Source organism: Callithrix jacchus, chromosome 13 (assembly GCF_049354715.1).
Source record: "Callithrix jacchus isolate 240 chromosome 13, calJac240_pri, whole genome shotgun sequence".
NCBI lineage: Eukaryota > Metazoa > Chordata > Mammalia > Primates > Cebidae > Callithrix > Callithrix jacchus.
This window is the reverse complement of record NC_133514.1, coordinates 92,891,983-92,912,521: the sequence shown is the minus strand read 5'-3', so window position 1 is coordinate 92,912,521 and position 20,539 is coordinate 92,891,983. Positions and strand designations below refer to the sequence as shown.

The 20,539-nt window shown below is 44.3% G+C and overlaps 1 long non-coding RNA gene across 1 annotated transcript in view; it reads right to left on the bottom strand.

Moving 5' to 3' along the window:
- Positions 1-19,555, bottom strand: part of LOC128929483 (uncharacterized) — a 56,600-nt gene extending 37,045 nt beyond the window's left edge. Inside the window, exons 1-2 of the long non-coding RNA XR_008476069.2 lie at positions 19,419-19,555; positions 18,770-18,844 (exon numbers count right to left, since the gene is read on the bottom strand). This is a non-coding gene — a long non-coding RNA (uncharacterized LOC128929483). The remainder of the gene's footprint in view (positions 1-18,769; positions 18,845-19,418) is intronic.
- Between the last annotated feature and the right edge of the window lie 984 nt (positions 19,556-20,539).

Here is a 20,539-nt window from a genome sequence, read left to right as displayed (position 1 = left end):
AGCCCATCACTCTGCAAGTCCTGTTAGCAGCACCCCCTCAACATATCCCAGGCCAACTTTTTAACTCCCCAACACCGATGCCGTCCGGGACACGTGGGCACTGCAACAGCCTCCCAGTGGTCTCCTGACTTCTACTTCTGCTAACCTGGAGTCTGTTCTTAACACAGCAGCCAGCTCAAGTCAACCACCTGCTTAAAATTCTGCAGTGGCTTTCCACTGCATTTGGAGAAACGTACCAAGTCTGTCTGTCTTCATCTGCCTTGCCGGCTCCAGCCCCACCCCCTCCTCCTTGGCAGCCCCACCTCTCCTCCCTGGCAGCCCCAGTGGCTCAACAAACCTCAGCTCCTATCCCCTGGCCCCTACTAGGCTGTTCCTATCCCTGGCATCCTCCCCAACTGTCTCCTCATGTCCAAATGTCATCTTCACAGAAAGACTCAGCCTTGACTCACCAGCCTGCCACCAACCACTCTAGAGCATCACCGTCTCTATGGCCTTTATCCTGAAAGCCGTTTTTCCTCTCAGTTTGCTTCCATATGATTTTGCTCTGAGGACAGAGGCAAGCGTCTTGATCACCACTCTACCTCCACGTTGAGAGCAGCACCCAGCCCACAGTGGATGCTGGACAGTGGGATGGCGAATGGTCAGTGACCTCTGGACCTCACCTCCTCATCTGCAGTGGGGCCCAAAAGGGTCTGCAAGTCTGCCCTGGCTCTCACGTTTATCTTCCCTTCCCTCTGTCCTGCTCATCCAGAGCCACACATTGGCTGTCACACACTGGCTTGGTTTGGTCCCCAAATTCTTGATCTCATCTTTGTCACAATTCAGAACAGAAGGGAGACAAGATGGAGGACAAAGTGATCCCAGGAGATGCTGAAGAGGAAAAGGGCCCTGAAAGGAAGACATTGCGTCCAGGAGTGGGTGAGGTCTTCCCTGCCTGTGCCCTCACACAGGCTGCAGGGCATTCAAAGTTGGGGGGGCAGAGGGGCAGAGCTGCTCTGTGACAAGAGACCAGGTGGGCAGCAGGGGCTATGGGAGGTGGCAGGGACAGGATCCAGAAGAGGGGCCAGCTCTTTCCACAAAGGACAGAGACCTCAGCCTGGCACATCTGCCAGATCAAGACCCATGTTAGGACAAAGCTCCCTCCACCCAGAAAACCCCGGGCTGACTCTTTTCTCCTTCCAGGCAGTTTTTGATAATTATTTGAGCCAGGGTGACCCCATAGGTTATTGCTCAAGCTGCGACACTGTTGAGAGTGCAAGGAGAACTATGAATAATTATGTCAGGACACCAGGTGTAAGGTAGGTCCATTTTAGGCAAGTCAGGGTGTGCAGTCACACTATTTTAATCCCATTTCACCAGATTAAACATCATAAAATAAAATGCAGGCAAGCAGGCCCAACATGTTCCTACAGAATTAATCCCATCCTCACAAATTCCAGAAATAGTAGCAGGGGGAGAGGAAGGAAGATATGAATTCTAAATCCAGCCCCCATGACTCCTGGTGAAGTGGACAGAGGCTGGCAATGGTGACTCCAGACATGGTCACAGTAGCCTTGGGCACCTCCCTCCCCGCCACATTGCTGAGGATTGGGCAGACCATAAGGACCAGGAGGGCTCCAAGGAGGAGGTGAACAGGTGCACAGATGCACGCCTGCCGCCGCCTTGTCCCCTGTGTCCCACTCCCAGCTGCAGTTACTTATGATCTGTCAGGAAGGCACAATCAGGCCGTGAAACCTTCCAGAGTGCTCTGACCCCTGCAGACCCAGAAGCTGAATGCAGTTGATGGGGGCCATTCACTCCCCACGAAGTCAGTGGACTGTCTTGGGAAACGCTCCCTAAATGACATCTCGTGGCCCAGAGGGCACTAGGCAGAGAACTCGAATTAATGCTGTTATTTAGCTGCTACTTGCTCCCTGCGAAGGATCACTGGCTTCTCTCAGAGCAGCCCCAGGACTCACTCATGCGCTGTCTCCCTTGCTTTTCCACCGGCTTGTTTGGTTTTATTCCACTGTGTTCCCTTGGTTTGCCTTTCTGCACTTGGCTGTCCCAGGATCTGCCCTGACAGAAGCATTGGAATTTTCTGAGCCCATCCACAGAGATGCTTGTCCAGCATGGGGCCACCAGCAAGTCCAGCTGGAGTCCAGAGTGGAGCCTTTAAGAGGGGCCAGTCACAGTTCTCTCTGAAAGGTTCATTCACTGAGTCCCCTGGCCACCCTGCATTAGAGAGTCTCCTTCCAGGTCCATGGGCCCAAGAGCCCCCAGTGATGTGTACACAGGAATAAGGATAAGTTGTGGAGACTGCAGGCATTCCGTTGTGCTCAGTGACAGTGGTGGCTTCTGCTGCTATTTACCAACAACACATCCTGATCAGGGCCCTGCTGTGTGCTTGGCGCTGTGCTAGCCAAGGGAAGCAGCAGTGGACAAATGGAGGGAGGTCCCTGTCCTCACCGAGCTTACACTCAAATGGAGGAAATTGACAGTTCACAAACAGATATATACTTAGGGTCAGGTAGTGGTAAAGAAAAGTAAAGCCAGGTAAGAATGTGGGAAGTAACTGGGGTGGGCAGGGGTGTTATGTCAGAGAAGGATCAAGAAAGCCTCTTTGAGTGAAGACTGGAGTGAAATGAGGGTGCAGGACACAGAAACTCCCTGGGGAAGGACAGTCTCAGGAAGGAGGAACAGCAAGTAGACATTCTCAAAACAGTGGGAGGCTTTGAGGCTGCAGAGGATAGAAGGATGTTGGAGTCAGCGAGGTGGTGACCAATGGCCAGATTATTGGCCAAGGTCAAAGGTCTTCAGTCTCCCAGTGAAACTAATGTATAATCAACGCCCAGTGCAATGCCTGACACACAATTAACAATCAGTAGGAGTAGCAAGGATGACAGTGATGATGACAACCAGCATATCTGCTGGCTAAATATTTTCCGCTCTTATTAGTTACACACTTTGCTGGGAGCGGGCAGGGGTTGGCAGGTGTGAAAACTTACCAGCAAAGCTCCAGGGCCCTTTCTCATCTGTTACCTCACTGGATCTTTAGAGCGGTGCTGGAGGGCAAATGGGAGGATATTAATATGATGCCACCTCTCACTGGTTGCTTAGCCTCCGCTGGCCTTAGTTTCATCATCTGTAAAACGGGGAGAACGCCTACCCCTACAGAAGTGATTTGAGGATTCAATGAGATACAATGGGAATGGAAGACATAATGCCAACCGAATCTAAATGGAAATCAGCTCCATTTACATTACAGATGATGAAGCCGAAGCTTGGACTCAAGTGCCCGTGGGTTGCCTCCCCTTCTTGTAGCACAGAAAACACAGGCTGCTGAGTCAAACATGTTTGTGACTAGATGTATCGACCCACAAGAATGTTCATTTGCCCTGAGCACTCTTTCAATCCGAATGTCTGAGTCAGTGATTATATACAGACAAGCCTGATGTGAGGATTATTTCTATCTTCCTCTCAAATAATTAACTGAAAGGGGTGAAGTGAGTTTACCGATAGTTGTAAGTCACGCATTTTCTAAATATCGGAAAGCTAGAGAAAAGCTTCACAGGCCTTGGCCTAAATAATGAGTTTAGTTCTCCACCGTGGATATGCAGAGCCCTTCTCTTCCCGTCCCCTTCTGAAGATATTCTCAGGGGAGAGCCTAAAACTCACAGGAAATAGCAGTAATACATGTGAGTATGTGTGCTGCGGAAATACGGGCTTTCACAGAAATGAAAGGGTAAGATTAAGGACTTCACAGAAAAATATATATTGAATAATTAAACATCAATTTTAAAAAGTATCTTGTGATAGAAATCAAAACAGTGATTGCCTCTGGGGCAGGGGGACATTGACTAGAAAAGAAAATAAGGGAACCTCTCCCAGCAAATGGACATGTCGACATTTTGTAAGAGGAGTGGTTATTCCACAGGTATTTACAATGGTCAAAAAGAGAGTTTCGGATTGCTGGCAAGATGGCTGAATAGGAACAGCACTGGTGTGCAGCTCCCAGGCAAGATCGACGCAGAAGGCAGGCGATCTCCGCATTTCCAACTCAGGTACCTAGTTCATCTCATCTTAGGTGGTGGTAAGTTCAGTAAAGAAAAGTAAAGCCAGGTAAGAACGTGGGAAGTAACTGGGGTTGGGATGTGCTATTTCAGAGAAGGATCAAGAAAGCCTCTTTGAGAAGGTGGGTGATCTCCAAGGAGGGTGAGCCAAAGCAGGGTGGAGCATTGCCTCACTCAGGAAGCACAAGGGGCCAAGGAACTCCCTCTCCAAGCCAAGGGAAGCCATTAGGGACTGTCCCCTGCACTCCAGCCCAGATAATGCACTTTTTCCATGGTCTTCACAACCTGCAGACCAGGAGATTCCCTCTAGTGCCTACAACACAAGGGCCCTGGGTTTCCAGCACAAAACTGGGTGCCCATTTGGGAAGACACCAAGCTAGCCACAGCAGTTTTGGTTTTTATAGCCCAGTGGCACCTTGAACACCAGCAAGACAGAACCGTTCACTCCCCTAGAAAGGGGACTGAAGCCAGGTAGCCAGATCCCAGGTGGGGATCTAGAAGACCCCCACAAAGACCAGCAAGCTAAGATCCACTGGCTTGAAATTCTTGAGTTCTGAGCTCGACCAAGGATGTTTGAGCTTGGTGGGGAGAGGGGTGTCAGTCCTTGTCGATGCTTAAGTAGGCAGTTTTAACAGCACAGTCAAGAAGTTTAAACTGGGCAGAGCCCATAGCAGCTCAGCAAGGCCTCTGTGGGGAGACCGTGTCACTAGACTCCCTCCTTGCTGGGCAGGGCATCTTTGAAAAAAAGGCAGCAGCCCATCAGGGACTTATAAATAAAGACTCCACCTTCCTGGGAAAGAGCACCTGAGAAAACAGGAGGTTGTGGGTACAGCTTCAGTAGACTTAAACATCCTTGCTTGGCAGCTCTGAAAAGAGCATTGGATCTCACAGCACAGCATTCAAGCTCTGATAAGGGGCAGACTGCCTCCTCAAGTGGCTCCCTGACCCCCATGTATCCTGACTGGGAGACACCTCCTAGTAGGGGCTGACAGACACCTCATATAGGAGAGCTCTGGCTGGCATCTGGCAGGTACCCTTCTGGGACAAAGCTGCAGAGGAAGGAACAAGCAGCAGTCTTTGGTGTTCTGCAGCCCCCGCTAGTGATTTCCAGGCAAGCAGAGTCTGGAGTGGACCTCCAGCAAACTCCAGCATGCCTGCAGCAGGGGATCCTGACTGTTAGAAGGAAAACTAGCAAATAGAAATAATTTCAACATCAAGAGAAAGGACATCCACTCAGAGACCCATCCAAAGGTCACTGACTTAAAAGACCAAAGGTAAATAAATCCATGAAGATGGGAAGAAACCAGCGCAAAATGGCTGAAAATTTCAAAAACCAGAACTCTGCTTCTCCTCCAAGTGATCACAATTCCTCCCTAGCAAGGGAACAAAACGGGACAGAGAATTAGTTTGACAAAGTGACAGAAGCAGACTTCAGAAGGTGGGTAATAACAAACATCCCCAAGCTAAGGGAGCATGTTCTAACCAAATGCAAGGCAGCTAAGGACCTGGAAAAAAGTTTAGATGAAATGCTAACTAGAATAGCCGGTTTAGGGAAGAACATAAACGACCTGATGGAGCTGAAAAACACAGCACAAGAACTTTGTGAAGCATACACAAGTTTCAATAGCTTACTTGATCAAGCAGAAGAAAGGATATCAGAGATTGAAGATCAATTCAATGAAATAAAGTGAGAAGGCAAGATTAGAGAAAAAAGAGTGAAAATAAATGAACAAAACCTCCAAGAAATATGGGATTATGTGAAAAGATGAGATCTACGTTTGACTGGTGTACCTGAAAGTGACAGGGAGAATGAAACCAAGTTGGAAAACACTCTTCAGGATATTATCCAGGAGAACTTCCCCAACCTAGCAAAGCAGGCCAACATTCAATTTCAGGAAATACAGAAAACACCACAATGATACTCCTCGAGAAGAGCAACCCCAAGGCACATAATTGTCAGATTTACCAGGATTGAAATTAAGGAAAAAAATGTTAAGGACAGCCAGAAAGGTTGGGTTACCCACAAAGGAAAGCCCATCAGACTCACAGTGGATCTCTCAGCAAAAAACCCTACAAGCCAGAAGAGAGTGGGGGCCAATATTCAACATTCTTAAAGAAAACAATTTTCAACCCAGAATTTCATATCCAGCCAAACTAAGCTTCATAAGTGAAGGGAAAGTAAAATCCTTTATAGACAAAAAACTGCTGAGAGATTTTGTCACCACCAGGCTTGCCTTACAAGAGCTCCTGAAGGAAGCACTAAACATAGAAAGGAACAGCCAGTACCGGCCACTGCAAAAACATACAAAACTGTTAAGACCATTGATGCTATGAAGAAACTGCATCAACTAACAGGCAAAATAACCAGTTAGCATAATAATGACAGCATCAAATCCTGACTGGGAGACACCTCCCTCTCCTGAATACAGCACACCCATCTCACATGCAAAGATACACATAAACTCAAAAAAAGGAATGGAGGAATTTACCAAGCAAATGGAAAGCAAAAAAAAAAAAAAAAAAAAAAAAAAAAAGCAGATGTTAAAATCCTACTCTCTGATAAAGCCTTTAAACCAACGAAGATCAAAAGAGACAAAGAAGGGTGTTACATAATGGTAAAGGGATCAATGCAACAAGAAGAGCTAACTATCCTAAATATCTATGCACACAATACAGGAGCACCCAGACTCATAAAGCAAGTTCTTAGAGACCTACAAAGAGACTTAGACTCCCACACAATAATAGTGGGAGACTTTAACACCCCACTGTCAATATTAGATCAACAAGACAAAAAATTAACAAGGATATCCAGGACTTGAACTCAGATCTGGACCAAGCAGACCTAATAGACATCTACAGAACTCTCCACCCCAAATCCACAGAATATACATTCTTCTCAGCACCACATCACACCTACTCTAAAACTGACCACATAATTGGAAGTAAAACAGTCCTCAGTAAATGCAAAAGAACAGAAATCATAACAGTCTCTCAGACCACAGTGCAATAAAATTAGAACTTAACTACATGGAAACTGAACAACCTGCTCCTGCATGACTACTGGATAAATAATGAAGGTGGAAATAAAGAGGTTGTTTGAAACCAATGAAAATGAAGACACAAAATACCAGAATCTCTGGGACATATTTAAAGTGTGTGTACAGGGTAATTTATAGCACTAAATGCCCATAAGAGAAAGGAGGAAAGATCTAAAATTGACACTTAGTGTCATAATTAAAAGAACTAGAGGATCAAGAACAAACAAATTCAAAACCTAGTAGAAGACAAGAAATAACAAAGATCAGAGCAGAACTGAAAAAGATAGATACACAAATAACCTTCAAAAAAAAATCAATAAATCCAGGAGGTGGTTTTTTGAAAGGAGCAACACAATAGATAGACCACTACGTAGACTAATAAAGAAGAAATGAGAAGAATCAAATAGAGGCAATAAAAAAATGATAAAGGAGATATCACCCCTGATCCCAAAGAAATGCGAACTACCATCAGAGAGCACTACAAACGCCTCTATGCAAATAAACCAGAAAATCTAGAAGAAACGGATAAATTCCTAGACACTTACTCCCTCCCAAGATTAAACCAGGAAGAAATCAAATCCCTGAATAGAATAATAACAAGGTCTAAAATTGAGGCAGCAATTAATAGCCTACCACACAAAAAAAGTCCAGGAGCAGACAGGGTCACAGCCAAATTCTACCAGAGGTACAAAGAGGAGCTGGTACTATTACTTCCGAAACTATTCCAAACAATAGAAAAAGAGGGAATCCTCCCTAACTCATCTTATGAGACCAACATCATCCTGATACCAAAGCCTGGCAGGGACACAATTAAAAAAGAAAATTTCAGGCCAATATCCATGATGAACATCGATGCAAAAATCCTCAACAAATACTGGCAAATCGAATCCAACAGCACATCAAAAAGCTTATCCATCACGATCAAGTCAGCTTCATCCTGGGGATGCAAGGCTGGTTCAACATATGCAAATCAATAAACACAATCCATCACATAAACAGAATCAAAGACAAAAACCATATGATTATTTCAATAGATGCAGAGAAGGCCTTCAACAAAATTCAACAGCCATTTATGCTAAAACAAAAAAACTCTCAATAAACTAGGTATTTATAGAACGTATCTTAAAATAATAAGAGCTATTTATGACAAACCCACAGCCAATTATCATACCTAATGGGCAAAACCTGGAAGCATTCCCTTTGAAATCTGGCACAAGACAAGGATGCCCTCTCTCACCACTCCTATTCAACATAGTATTGGAAGTTCTGGCCAGGGCAATCAGGGAAGAAAAAGAAATAAAGGGTATTCAATAGGAAAAGAGGAAGTCAAGTTGTCTTTATTTGCAGATGACATGATTGTATATTTAGAAGACTCCATCATCTCAGCCCCAAATCTCCTTAAGCTGATAAGCAACTTCAGCAAAGTCTCAGAATACAAAATCAATGTGCGAAAATCACAAGCATTCCTATACACCAATAACAGACAAAGAGAGCCAAATCATCAGTGAACTCCCATTCACAATTACTACAAAGAGAATAAACTACCTAGGAATACAACTAACAAGGGATGGGAAGGACCTCTTCAAGGAGAACTACAAACCACTGCTCAAGGTAATAAGAGAAGACACAAACAGATGGAAAAACATTCCATGCTTGTGGTTAGGAAGAATCAGTATCATGAAAATGGCCATAATGCCCAAAGTAATTTATAGATTCAATGCTATTCCCATCAAGTTACCATTGACTTTTTTCACAGAATTGGGGGGAAAAAAAACCCTTAAATTTCATATGGAACAAAAAAAGAGCCCGCATAGCCAAGACAATCCTAAGGAGGATGGGGAGGGACACAAAGCTACAGACATCATGCTGCTTGACTCCAAACTATATTACAAGGCTATGGTAATCAAAACAGCATGGTACTGGTACCAAAACAGAGATATAGATCAATGGAACAGAACAGAGGCCTTGGAAGTAACACCACACATCTACAATCATCTGATCTTTGACAAACCTGAAAAAAACAAGCAATGAGGAAAGGATTTCCTATTTAATAAATGGTGTTGGGAAAACTGGCTAGCCATTTACAGAAAGCTGAAACTGCATCCCTTCCTTACACCTTATACAAAAATTAAGTCCAGATGGATATAAGATCTAAAACCATAAAATCCCCAGAAGAAAACCTAGGCAATACCAATCAGGACTTAGGCATGGGCAAGGACTTCATGACTAAAACGCCAAAAGCAATGGCAACAAAAGCCAAAATAGACAAATGGGATCTAATTAAACTAAAGAGCTTCTGCACAGCAAAAGAAACTGTCATTGGAGTGAAGAGGCAACCTACAGAATGGGAAAAAAATTTTGTCATCTACCCATCTGACAAAAGGCTAATATCTAGAATCTACAAAGCACTTAAATTTACAAGAAAAAAAACAACCATCAAAAAGTGGGCAAAGGATATGAATAGACACTTTTTCAAAAGAAGACATTTACATGGCCAACAACCATATTGAAAAAAGCTCATCATCACTGGCCATTAGAGAAATGCAAATCAAAACCCTGACAAGATACCATCTTATGCCAGTTAGAATGGCCATTATTAAAAAATCAGGAGATAACAGATGCTGGAGAGATGTTGGTGGGAGTGTAAATTAGTTCAACCATTATGGAAGACAGTGTGGTGATTTGTCAAGGATCTAGAACTAGAAATACCATTTGATCCAGCAATCCCATTACTAGGTATATACCCAAAGGATTATAAATCATTCTATTATAAAGACACATGCACACGTATGTTCATTGAGGCACTCTTCACAACAGCAAAGACTTGCAACTAACCCAAATGCCCTCGACAATAGACTGGACAAGGAAAATGTGGCACATATACACCAAGGAATACTATGCAGCCATGAATAAGGATGAGCTCATGTCATTTGTGGGGACATGGATGAAGCTGGAAACCATCATTCTCAGCAAACTGACACAAGAACAGAAAACCAAACACCACATGTTCTCACTCATAAATGGGAGTAGAACAATGAGAACACATGGACACAGGGAGGGGAGCATCACACACTGGGGCCTGTTGGGGAGTGGGGGGCTAGAGGTTGGATAGCATTAGGAGAAATACCTAATGTAGATAACAGGGTGATGGATGCAGCAAACTACCATGACACATGTATAACTATGTGACAAACCTGCATGTTCTTCACACGTACCCTAGAACTTAAAATACAAAAAACGAGAGTGTCAATACATATGTCAGAACTATATGCATATGTACACCTAAGTTTGTGTGTTATTGTATGTGATTATACCTCAATAAAAAAGACTACTTGAGAAAAGTATGCTTTTTTAATAAAAGCAAAAAATATAAGGAACAAATAAATCAATCAAACTGAAGATGTATAAAACATCAATGGAAAAAAGTACAAAACTTAATATCAAAGATATGCCAAGCTTGTGAATACAATGATTCAATGTTACAAAGATGTCAATTCTGCCTAAATTAATTTTTGAATTTACTGTTCAACATTTCGTACCACTGGAAAACAGTTTTAAGTCCAACTAAACTCAATGTCAAGTATGCTGAGAAATGCTAACACATACACACTGCTAAAAAGAAGTGGAAAGAATTCAAAGGTGCACACATTCTACAATCCAGCACCATCACTGTCAGGCGCATATCCTATCCCTCAGGTCTGCAAAAGGAAACATACAAGTATAGTCACTGCAGCATGATTTATAACAACAAAAGCAAAGAAAAGACCTGGAAAACAGCCTAGAAGCCTGTCAACCAGAGAAAGGATAAATGACAGTATTTTTACATAATGGAATACCATACCGCAGTGAAAATGAAAAACTACAGCTACATGTATCAACATATTGTGTGTGTGTGTGAATAAAATTTACAAACAAGTAGCAAAAAAAATAGATGCATGGAAATGATAAATACCAAATTAATTAGAGTGGTTACTGGTGTGGCTGGAAGTGAGGGAGGTTCAGTAGAGGAAGAATATGCCAGAGTGTTTATTGTATTTGTAACACTTTACTTCATATGCTGCGTGGTGGGTTCATGGGGTGTATTTACATTCTTCCTTCTATTTTTTGTACATCTTAAATATTTTATAATCATTCAAAAATCTGCACTGAGCCTAGATATTGATATTTGATATCAACCAACAGTTACCAACCACCTAACTCAGGGATGCTGGGATTACAGGATAAACAGAGCCCTCGCCATGTGTCAGGTGTTGAGTTAGGTAAGACACAATCCTCTGCTGAATGACTCTGAAGTTGGAATATCAGACATCAGCATCAGCATGGGCAGGGATAAGCCAAACCTCTACCTCCTTGCTACCTAACAAAGTCTCTTGCCAGGGGAAACTTAGGTAGCATGGAAAGTTTCCAGCGTTAACCTCAAAGGGAGTTTAAGTAGGCCCCTGCCCATGAGGAGGGACCCTTTTCCCTTACGTGTGGGAAAACATGCAAAAGACCTACCTGGGCTATAAAACATCAACAACCTTGGCCAGAGTCTTTCTAGAAGCAGAAGCACCAGCTCCAACCAAAGCCATCCCCAGGCTGGAGACCTCCGGTCCAACTGGACAAGTGTTTGCTCAGCTCACACCAGGGAAGGCACATGCTTACTTTCTAGTTAGAGAGAGAGTGCAGAAACATGAGGCTTCTTACATGAAAATAGGCAAGTTAAATAGCAGATCCCACTGCCATCTAAGACAGGACCTCTGCTGGGAATACCAGATTGATGAGCCAGAAGGCGATGCAGGCATTATAGTTTCTGGACTTGAAGAAGTGAGCAGCCCCCTCCGGCTGTGCCATCCACGCTGTTCTTAGGCAGGGTTGGGAGCCTGTCTCTGAGCGCGGTATGTCTCAGAAATGATTTTGATCCTCTCTGAACACCCAACTCCATTGAATGGCTCCTGAAAAAGTCAGGGTTTCAGACCAAGTTGGCATCAACTCTTCTAAGGCAAGTGTTGACCAGAAATGGTCCAAGGCAGAGCTCTACGTCAAGCTGGTAAGGTCGGCTTTGGGACTTTGGTTCCCAGGAATCCGGAGATCACGTATCCAATGAGGCACCCAAGGTTCTGGTTACCACTTTCCCCAGTTCTGCCAGGGACCCTTGAATGGCCCTGGGTAAGTCATTTAACCTCCCTGTTTCTCCAGCTGTATCTGTCACATCACAGTTATCGAAGGAGGAATGCAACAGAGGATGGAAAAGCGAACTGAGAAGTGTAAAGCACTCTCCCGCTGTGGGAGGGCATGCCAGGAATCAAAGCCTTCGACTCAAGAATGTAGCTTTCCAAAGAGGACTGAGGGCATCTGTTCATAGGTAGGAGAATTCTTTGGAAGCAAGGTGGACAAAAAAACCCTACCAAAGCCTCTTGGAATCATGCCCTGGGGATCCCTCTATGAAAAGCCTAGCCCTGCAGAAAGTGCCACTTGGTGCATGACTGCTCAAAGTTGACACTCCAAATTGCTATCACCAGTGAAGAATTGTTTAGCAGGCTAGGCAAAGCCTGATAGTATTCACTTCTTTCTTATTGTCCAGAACAAAACCTGTCATCAACCTGTTCTCGCTACTGTCACTTATTGCTTAATGTTATTTGTTGTTGCACACGTGTGCGCGCACACACACGCGCACACACACACGCACGAGCACACACGCATACACACACGCACACACGCGCGCGCGCACACACGTGCACACACACACGCACGAGCGCACATGCATACACACACGCACACACGCGCACACACACACGTGCACACACACAGAGTTACCACTTCCTGAGAACTTGCTACCGCCCAGGGTTTAGGTACATGTCATTGCTAAACCCTCACAACAACTCTTACTACTGTCTGTCCCATCTTACATCAGGAAACTGCCACTCAGGAAGATTAAGCACCTTGTCCAAGTGACATAGGTGGAAAGTGCTAGAACAGGGACGTACTCTCAAATATGCACCAGCCACAGAATTGCCCTGCATTTCACCATTGTGTGGTCTCTCCTTTAAAATGATCATGACCATGAGCCAGATTTCTGGGAGTGAGGATGGGGTGCTGGAGCCACCCACCCTGTCCTGGCTGTCCCCGTGGGTAGACTTGGGCTGGCAGTAGTGGGGAGGGGGTTGATGGCTCTGTTTGCAGCCCTGGAGCACAGTGGGACTGCTGAGACTTTCTGGGGTCACTGGCAGGGGGCACTCCCCTGTCTGTCTCACTTCCCATCCAAAAGGAAAGCCCAAATGCTTCCTGATCCGTGCCCAGGGCAAGCAGCTCAGAGAGGGCTTCCAAACTCAAAACCCCATTTCATTTACACACAAACTCCCCAAGGAGGCAATACAGGGACATGACCTCCCTGGGGAGCTGAGGAGTCCGGGGCTCAGAGAGACGAGACATGGAAGAGCTGGGGCTACAGCCTAGGGCTTCTGGCTCTTCGTAAAGTCAGTTGAGCTCTCTCCACTTGCCAAAAGCCTCTTAGTAGAAAGCAAAGGCAGACAAAGTATCTGCCGCCTGCACTGATGTTCACCCAAAGTAAACCACCTAAGTTATGCCCCAAATACTGCCTCCAAGTTATTTTCTAAATGATCTTAAATTAATAAAAAATATGTGAACATGTTCCTTGTAAAAAATAAAATAAGGGTTGGGCACAGTGGTTCATACCTGTAATCCCAGCGTTTTGGTAGGTTGAGGCAGGAGGATTGCTTGAGGCCAGGTTCAAGATCAACCTGAGTAACAGCAAAACCCTGTCTCTACAATATATATATGTATACAGTGTGTGTGTGTGTGTGTGTACACATATTTTTAATTAGCCAGGTGTGGTAGCATACACTTGGATGCATGCTACTCAGGAGACTGAGGCAGGAGGATAGCTTAAGCCCAGGAGTTTGAAGTTACAGTGAGCTATAATGATGCCACTATTCTCCAGCCTGGGCAAAAGAGCAAGACTCTGTCTAAATAAATAAATGTTCTGAAGCTAAAACTTTCTTTGACTGTCCTGAGCTCAATGCCCTTCCCACATATAACCATTGCTGCCAGTATGGTACATTTCCTTCCAGATTTGTTTCATTTATATTTGTACTCAAATATTGATTGAAAATACAAAGTATTGTTTTGTAGCTTTTTTTTTTTTTTTTTTTTTTTGCGACATAGTTTCACTTTAGTCACCCAGGCTGGGGTGCAGTGGCATGATCTCAGCTCAGTGCAACCTCTGCCTCCTGGGTTCAAGCAATTCTCCTTCCTCAGCCTCCTGAGAAGCTGGGATTACAGGCGCCTGCCACCATGCCTGGCTAATTTTTGTATTTTTAGTAGAGATGTTGTTTTACCACATTGGCCAGGCTGGTCTCGAACTCCTGACCTCAGGTGACCTGCCTGCCTCAGCCTCCCAAAGTGCTGAGATTACAGGCGTGAGCCACCATGCCTGGACTGCTTTGTAGCTTTTTTGTTAACCAACAATATCATGCTATAGGTGACATTCTGCAGCCCCTGATTCCAATGCTAGCCTGAAGTGCATTTGGGATTTGTTTCCTCATCTGTCAAATGAGGTGACAACAGTACCTGGCATATAGGATTGCAGAATGAAGTGACACAAGGCATGAAAGATGCTTGGAGAAGGGCTTGGCACAGAGTAAGCTCCGATTTTTTGTTGTTGATGTTTTCATTTAAGCACGTCTTGAAAACCTACACAGCTCAGCACAGTATACACAGCCTTCCTGAACTGTGTTGGAAATGTGCTTCCAGTGTATTTGCAATCTGCACATTCTATTTGGTGCCTCAGTCTCTTCCTTTCAGGTCAGCACACGGATCCAACTGTTTATTCCTGTGCTGAGAAAATGATGTGTTTCTAATATATTTTTTTCCTGATAGTTTCTAACATTTCTCTATAGCTCACTTTCTTTAAATGGACTTGGCTATTACTGTGCTCTTATCCTTTCACAGAGTTCAGAATAAACTTATAATGATACAAAATTTCAAAACAAATACATCAGAAAAACACTGCCCTGTGGTAATTTATTTCGCTTCTCTCCTATTGATGGACTTTCAGGTTGTTTCCAATTTTGTGCCCTTGTCACAAATGTGCCCAATCATATTATTTTTTTTTTTTTTAGACAGAGTCTCCTCTGTTGCCCAGGCCGAAGTGCAGCGTCACAATCTTGGCTCACTGCAGCCTTTGCCTCCTGGGTCAAGCGATTCTTTCTCCTGCCTCAGCCTCTCAAATGGCTGGGACTGCAGGCACCCACCACCATGCCTGGCAAATTTTTTGTATTTTTAGTAGAGACAGGGTTTTACCATGTTGGTCAGGCTGGTCTCAAACTCCTGATCTCCAGCGATCTTCCCACCTAAGCCTCCCAAAGTGTTGGGATTTCAGGGGTGAGCCACTGCACCTGGCCTCCAACCAATTTTTTATAAAGGTGCAAAATCCCATCAATGGAGGAAAGAGAATCTTTCAACCCATGGATGCCTACTGGAGGAACTGGACACCCATCCAAAAAAAATGAACCTCAACCTTGGTCTCACATCTTACATGAAAATTGACTCAGAATGGGTCACAAACTTGAATGTAAAGCATAAAACTATACAACTTTTAGAAAAAAATAGGAGGAAATCTTCAGGGCATAGAGCTAGGCAAAGTGTTCTTAGACTCAATACAAAAAGCATAATCCATAAAAGAAAATGTTGATAAATTGGGCCTCATCAAAATTTAGAATGTTAGACTGGGAGAAAACATTTGCAAACTGCATAACTGACAAAGTACTAGTTACTAGAATATATAAAGAACTCACAGCAGTAAAATACGGCCAATCAGTCCAACAAGGAAATGGGCAAAACACATGAAGAGACATTTCAGTGGAGAGGTGTACAGACAGCAAACAAGCATAAGATGTCCAACATCACCAGCTATTGGGGAAACGTGAACGAAAACTACAAATGATATGTCACTACACGCCTATCAGAATGGCTAAAATTAAAAACAGTGGCAACATCAAATGATGATGAGGATGTGGAGAAAGGGATTGCTGACACATTGCTGGTGGGTATGTCAAATGTTACAGCCACTCTGGAAAACAGTTTGGCAGTTTCTTAAAACACGAAATATGCAACTCTAATACTACCTAGTGATTGCACTTTTGGGCATTTATCCCACAGAAATGAAGACTCAAGTTCACACAAAAAACTGTAAATGAAAGTTGATCGTAGCTTGACTTAAAACAGACCAAAACTGGAAGATACACTTCACTGCGTATGTGGTTGAACACACTACGGTGCGTCCATACCATCAACAGTACTCAGCAATAAAAAGGAAAAAACTATTGATAAGCAACCTGGATGAACTGCCAAGGAATTAGCCTGAGTGGAAAAAAAGCTAATCCTAATAAATTACATAGTACATGATTTCATTTAAATCACCTCCTAGAAATGAAAAAGTCATAGAAACAAATAACAGATTAGCCATTGAGAGGGAGTAAGGAGTGCTGGGTGTGAGGGAAGTGGGCGTGGCTGGGAAAGGGCCACATGATCTTTGTGATGATGGAAGTGCTTTGTATCTCAGCTGTGTCTGTGTCGATATGCTGAATGTGAGATTGTACCACAGTTTTGTAAGATGTTACCTTTGGGGAAAATTAGGTAAAGGGTACAGGGGTATCTCTGGATTATTTATTCTGACTACATGTGAATCTATAACTAACTCAAAATGGAAAGTTTAATTAAAAGGAGAGTTTGTCCATCTGACAGGTAAAGCATAGCATCTCTTGGTTTCAATGTATAATGAGGTTGAGCACTTGGGACACTGTCACTCAGAAGTGTTTGATTATGTGGTAATCAAATTATGAGACTTCAGGATGGGCGTGGTGGCTCACACCTGTAATCCCAGCACTTTGGGAGGCCAAGGCAAGTGGATCACCTGAGGTCAGGAAATCGAGACCAGCCTGGCCAACAGGTGAAATCCCCTCTACTAAAAACACAAAAATTAGCCAGGTATGGTGGCAGGCACCTGTTATCCCAGCTACTGGGGAGGCTGAGGCAAGAGAATCACTTGAACCCAGGAGTCAGAGGTTGCAGTGAGCTGAGATTCCACCACTACACTCCAGCCTGGGCAACAGAACAAGGCTGCATCTTAAAAAAAAAAAGATTTCAAACTTTTCCTTTCTGCTGTGTCTATGTGTCTGTGTTTGTGTAAAAGGTCTTCTTTTCCCCAAGGTCATCAATACATTTTATATTTTCTTCTAACGTATTTATAGCATACTTTAACCCACCCCCCCCCCCATTTATCTTTGTAACTGGTATGAGGTATTGTTACAACTTAATTTTTTCCTGATAACCAACTATCCCAACACTGAATCATATTTCCTTTCCTACTGACTGGAAATGACATTTCTTATAAAATACCAAATTCCTATGCATCTGTGAATTCGTGTTTGGACTTCCCATTTTGTTCAATTTGTGGAAGAAACAAAAGGAAGAAGAAAATAAACTTAACCTGAGGAATGTAAGTCCCTTTAAATGATCAGGCCCAGAGAGGCACTGGCATGAATCAGCAGTCACGTCCGTCCCCGTTGAGCTAAACAATTACCTCTTGCAGCCACTCGCTAAGGGGCTCTGGACTGAGAGAGTAGCTATAAAATGCTGGACACCTTAACTCCTACGCTGTAGTTCAACAGTGTATAGCCAATCACAAATCATCTTATCTCTGTCAACCAATGAATTCCTTCCAAACAACTTTGTCCAGCCCATTCCTGTTCCCTTTTCTTTAAAGACCTGCTTGCAGCAAAGGCTGCCAGAGCGCTCCCCACGGCAACTTGGAAGTGAGTCTCAGGCAGCTGTCCTCACTCTGACTTAACTAAACTCTCACATTATATTTGGTGCCTTGGCATCTTTCTTCCTTTCAGGTCAACACGCTGATCCAATTGTATATTCCTGTGCTAAGAAATTATGTATTTCTAACATTTTTTTTCCGAATAGTTTCTAACATAGCTTTGTACCTCACTGCTCTTTCTTTAAATGGACTTGGCTATTACTGTGCAATTATCGTTTCACAAGATTCAGAATAAACTTATCAAGATACAAAATTTCAAAACAAGTGTATCAAAAAACAAATACTATTTCTCCTCTCACACGGTCAACACTCAACACTTCACTCCAAAATATGTGGGGATGTCTCCCCACCAGCAACCAATTGCCCAGGCAAACACCAAGTGATTGCGCTGTAATTTAACTTAATCTGACACTGTCTGCCTGGAGATCCATCAGACCCCACATGTTAGGACTGAGTCCCACAAGACTGCCCCCCCATGAGATTGGCACGTCAGATGCCAATCACAAGTAGTAGGTTGTCACCTATACCTCTAACCAGTCAACTTTAAATCAGGGTTCCCACTACCCTCTTCCTTGCATTAGATTAATTTGTAATGGAACTTCCCTGCCCTCCCTGGGCTTGCCGCCCTCCAGACGCCTCCGTGTGTTTGGCAGCCAGGAAGCTCTCCAGGCCCTGTCCTTCTGGATTTCTATGGAGGCTTCCACACTGGGCATGACTGATCAAATAATTGGCCATTTGCAATCAACTCAACCTCCAGTCTCCTCTCCTCTCCTGTATTAGTCTGTTTTCACACTGCAGTAAAGAACGGCCCAAGGCTGGGTAATTTATAAACAAAAGAGGTTTCATTGACTCACGGTTCAGCATGGCTGCGGAGGCCTCAGGTAATTTACAATCATGGCAGAAGGGGAAGCAGGCACCTTCTTCACAAGCTGGCAAGAGAGAGAACGAGTGTATGTAGGAGGAAATGTCAGACACTTACAAAGCCATCAGATCTCGTGAGAACTCACTATCACGAGAACAGCAGGAGAGAAACCACCCCCATGATCCAATCACCTCCCACCAAGTCCCACCCACAATGTGGAAATTACGGGGATTACAATTAGAGATGAGATTTAGGTGGGGACAAAATTATGGAGATTACAATTAGAGATGAGATGTGGTTTGGGTGAGTCAGACCACAACACCTCCCCACAAGTGGAGGAGGTAGGGCTGAAAATGTCAACCCTTTAATCAACAGCTAACCAGCTCCCACCTGGCAGCTAGCTGGGGGCTTGCTGAAAGTCGCCTTATTAACATAAACTCAGGTGTGGTGGAAAGGGGCGTTTAGGAAATTTTTAAAGACACTCCTCTCACCTGTATGACTTTGGAGCTATTTCAGGAACCAGGGCAAAGCCCAAATATAATAACAATAGATGCTCTTTTTCCCTTTTACTACTTAGGAACTGACAAGCATTTTAGGAGCTTTGGTCAGGAGTGAAAACCAAAATATATATTTCTTCTTACATCACAGTGTCATTCTATCTTCAAATACAGTCACATTCTGTGGTAACGGAGGTTAGGACTTCAACATACAAAACTGGAGAGGACACAGTTGAGTCCATAACACGGCAACATCCTTCTCAAACTCCAAGGCCTTCCCCAGCCTGCCTGCATGTTCCAGCCCATCTCTTCTTTCCAGCTGGCCATTTCCTGGGACAAAACAAATGACCCCTCTCCTGTTCAGTCACGGGTTAATGACTCCTATCCCCCCTATTAATCATGGCGCCTCTAATGAGCTATTTGTGGGCCTGTCTTCCCTACTCTACTGTCACCTGCTTCGTCTTAGAAGCCACTTCTCTTCAGCTCCTGGGGTTCTGTGTATTAGGGGTCGCCCCTCTTTGGGTCTCTGATCTTCCATCCAAAAGAGAAAAGCGAGGCTTAGACTTGTCAAGGCTCTCAGTGCTCTGCCTGCTGCAGCAGATGCCAGACATGAGTGCCAGAACAGCGTTTGCTCTGAGCATGGTTACCTGACCTTTGCCCAAAGGTGGACCAAAGTGTGAGTGTCTGCAGAGATGCAGAATCACACACAGCCGGACTGAAACTGATGGAAAAAGAAAGGGAATGTGCTATGGGTCAGGAGCACCCATGAGATGGGCCTTACCCCAGGAGAGGAGGTGCAATCATTTTTAGAATAGGCTAGAATGTTCTCATCGGACCTGTGCTGACAAGAATTGGCCTCTTCATTGTGTCAGTTTCACAGGGGAGGCAGGTTCAAGGTCACTCCTTGCACAGCTGACCTTTCCTTGAGGAACATGGACTTCTGATAATGACATCTTTTCCGTGGGCCCTGGGAAACAGAGTGGCACTTATATCCTGGTATATGGAGAAACTGCCCAATAAGTGGTACCAATGGAGCTGAGCCCAACCTGCCCTGTGGCACTGCCTCTGCCCTCTGCCCAGGCCCCTACAGCTGGCCACCATGTGGTCCTGCCTCCCCTCCACGCGGCAGCTGGGGCATCCGGTAGAACCTGAAGCATATGCTGCAGACACCAGACCCCTACCTTCAGGAAATTTCATATCAGAGTCACCTGAGCTGGGTGTGTGGCGCAGTCTGCATGAGCAGCTGGCAAAATGGGAAGGCCAGA